Below are 3,937 nucleotides of genomic sequence, written 5' to 3'. Positions count from 1 at the left end.
TAGTTTTGCCTGTAGTGGCAACCTCACAGCAGCTTAAACCATAACGGATTGAAGAACGGCTACTGCCATCTGCTGGCTCGGAGTGATGAAAGACCACAGCGGGCCTACTGTACTGATGTCAAAGCAAAATAGGCCTACTGGAGGGTTAGAGGCCATTGATATTGACTCCATAAACGGAACATTAAAAATCAAGTTGTTGAAATCATTCTTAAACAACAGTACCAGCTTCTGGTATCATATCCCCCATGAAATATAAAACAAAAAATAGCTGGCTAGAGAAGGGCATCTGGTCCTGCATTTAATTGATTCTAATGGATGTCTTTTAACATATCCAAGCTTTTGTTTGAAGTATGAGTTAACCTGCAACATTGATACATATCATTCTGTATTTGATGCCATACCTGACTCCATTTTAGGCCTAATAAGAGGAATAATTTCAGATCCCAATATTTGTCCTTCCCTACCACAGCTCGTTGTTGAAGGTTGTGCCTTTAAAGGACAAGTTCAGTATTTTACACTTAAAGCCCTGTTTTCAGATAGTTTATTAAATAGAATGTTTAAGAGTTTTAGATTCTCCAACAAATGTCTTAGAAACCTATTTATCAACCTGTCTTAGGCTACCCCTTATTAACATATAGAAATTCCATTTTAAAAGTATTTCCAAAGAATCGTATACAGCTTTTGCGAACTAAATACATGAGATATCCCATAATGCCTAAAGAAAAAGGCCAAAGAGCTACATTTCAAAACTTTGAATGGAATATACCCCTCCAACGAATTAATCAAAAGGCGCTTTGGGATTGAAACTGATAATTGTGCATTTTGTAATTGGCTGGAAGAACCGCTGAGCATCTCTTTGTCGAATGTGTTTATGTTAAAACCTTGTGGCTTGACCTTCATAACTGGCTCAGTCCTAAATGTTTTATGTTAGATAACTTTGACTTAAAGGACATTATATATGGACTCTTTACTGTGAATGATAAAGATGATCTCTTAGTCAATGTGATTGTTATTCTCTGTAAATTTTTTATACATAAATGTAAATACTCAAAGGTTAAGCCCACTTTTACAATGATTTCCTTTATTATACAAAAGCCTTTAAAGCTATGAAGTCTAAGAAAGCAGTACAACTTTTGAACAGTGTTACAGAATATGATTTAATGACTAAGCCCTAGTTATATGTTTTCTTTTCTGTTTTGATTATTATTATTATTATTTTTTGTCTTTGCTTCCTCCTTTTAAATTACGCCTGATCCTGTACATAGATGGATTCCTCATGGATTGTTTTGACCCATGTTTATTGTACTTGAATTACCAATAAAAAAAATAAATTAAAAAATCAAAGCAAAATACATGAATGGAAAAAGTCTGTTTCGTATCATATTGCTTAGCTTAAATATATTTACACTGAGCTAAAAAAAATAACCTAAAAAAACTGACATGAAATAACAGCCCACGACGTGGCCGACATGAATAGCCTACTTAAACAGGTAAAATGTAGGCTACTCAAACACCATCAAAAATTAAGAGGAATTACCACAGTACATAACAGTGGACATGTGCAAGTCAAAAGTCTCAAGTCTGAAGTCTCGAGCAAGTCCAAGTAATTTTTTGCCAAGTCGAGACATAGGCTCGGGTCAAGCAAGTCACAAGGCATACAAATTCATGATGACTTGCCCACGTTTTCATTTACTGCTACATCTAGGCTAGTTGACTGCTGGAGTTTTATTTGTAGGCAAAAAAAAAAAAAAAAAAGTTTTTTGCTACTCAGCCTACTCAAAAGGCATTGCATTCAAGTTACATACATCTAAATAAGATGAAATGTAAATGAATACAAATAAATGTATTTCAATACCTATTTAGCCTGGCTAACACCAGACCTCATCTCATTGAGATGGGGTCTGGGAACTACACATTAATTTTCTCGTATCTATCAGACGTGGTTTACGAATGCCCAGAGCCGTTTATTGGCCGCTACGAATGTCTATCAAATGTGTCTGTACGTAGCTCATAACCGCTTCGGTGTGTCGTCATTGTCTTGCTGTCCCCCCTCCGTTCTGTGATTGGTTCCTTCGTTGAGGTGAAAATCGGGTCCATGGAATCCAGACTGCCCAGCAGCGAGAATAAAATTGCGCACGTAATGGGGAAACCCAGGCTATACCTATTATAAATTATGCCTCAAACATTAGGCTAGCCTACATCAAATCATGAAAATGTATTCAAGTTACACGTCATCAGCAGGGACCCTGCCTATCAGCCCAAATAACGTTGAAAAAATTAACTAATCAATCAGTCAGAGACTAGGCTACTGCCCAACTTTGGCAAGCTCAATGGCGCAACCGCTGCAAAAAAGGGGAAGAGGTTTTGGGACCCTATAATATTATACATAGGCAAGCCTAACATGTGAAATAAGCTACCACTTTTCTTTGCTGATTGCTGGCAGTTTATTAACTTAGCCCACTGACTGTTAGGCCTACTAGCCTAGGGACAGGGACGTTTTTTAGGGAAATAAAGAGAGCGGCTTACAGTTACATTGTCTTAAATTGCCAATGTTTTTGCAAATCACATAGACAACAAAATATTTCACATATTTCAATCTAATATCATGTTAGCTAAAAAGCATAATCGATTCACAGCCTACTCTTAATATCTCAAATTTGACGTTTTCACAAACCAGAAACTTGAGGTTTCTATCACGACTATCTTCTGATGGATGAAAATCGTGGTGGTTATGTCGCTAATTTGTGCACTATAGGACCTTGCAGACTGCTATTCATTTCTTCTTTGAGCTATCAGATACATCATCTGTGTACCCAAACTTTATCATTTTTTGGTATAAAGGTAGAGCCTATAACTTCCGAGCCTATAACTTCTTCTGTGAACCAAGGAACTTGGTTCACAGAAGACCTACCTGGGATGGTCACACTGACCAGATTGTAAAAAAAGCCCAACAGCGTCTTTTCCATCTCAGACGACTAAGGAATTTGATATGCGATCCAAGATCCTGAAGGGCTTTTACAGAGGCACTAGAGAGCATCCTGACTGGAGGCATAAATGCATGGTTTGGAAGCTGCAATCAAACAGCATTAAGCACTACAAAGTGCATTGGCCTACAGCAAGGCATCTGTGGATGTGATCTGCCCTCCATCAGGACTAGTAGGCTATACAACAGGAGATGCATCAGAAAGGCCAAAAGAATCTATATGGACCCCAGCCATCCTAGGCTGTTTCAGCTGCAACCCTCTGGCAAGCGATATCGAAAGCTCGGACCACCAGACTCCAGAACAGTTGTTTTCCACCAAGTGATAAGGCTTTTCTTTTTCTCTCTCACACACACACACACACACACACACACACAACATACTATACTCAGGGATGGGAAGTATTTCTAATACATGTATTTAAAATACGTATTTCAAATACAAAATACTATTTTGTAATTTGTATTTTATTGAGATGATGAAAATGCCTTCGTATTTTGTATCAAAATACTTCAGTGTTGTGTATTTTTGTATTTTCAAAATACTGTAAAATACTTTCTGTGAAACACTGTGATTACATCTATCTATAAAGCACAACATCTCTGTCTCTGTCTGTGGCACCCTCACATGGTCAAGCCCCTCTGCTCCAGAAGAGCGTTTATTTTCCTTGCTGGACTGATTTACAGGCCCCATAGGCGTCATTTGAATGCAACACTGAGAAGTTAGTTGTTCTTAAAGGCATCAACTGAGGAGACACTACTAAGGTTACACACACTTCTTTGCTCACACAAGGACAGCACAAGGACTTGAGTTCACAAGCTTAGATCGCAACACTTGAGTTTGCTATTTTCCTTTCTCTTTTCTAGACTTTAAATTTGTCTATGTTCTCTGACCTGTGAAATATTTCAGTGCTGGTAACTTGACAAGATACCTCAAACAAGGACATGGTATTAATG

The sequence above is a fragment of the Alosa alosa genome, chromosome 1 (genome assembly GCF_017589495.1).
Source record: "Alosa alosa isolate M-15738 ecotype Scorff River chromosome 1, AALO_Geno_1.1, whole genome shotgun sequence".
Taxonomy (NCBI): Eukaryota; Metazoa; Chordata; class Actinopteri; order Clupeiformes; family Clupeidae; genus Alosa; species Alosa alosa.
Note: the sequence above shows the minus strand (reverse complement) of the source record.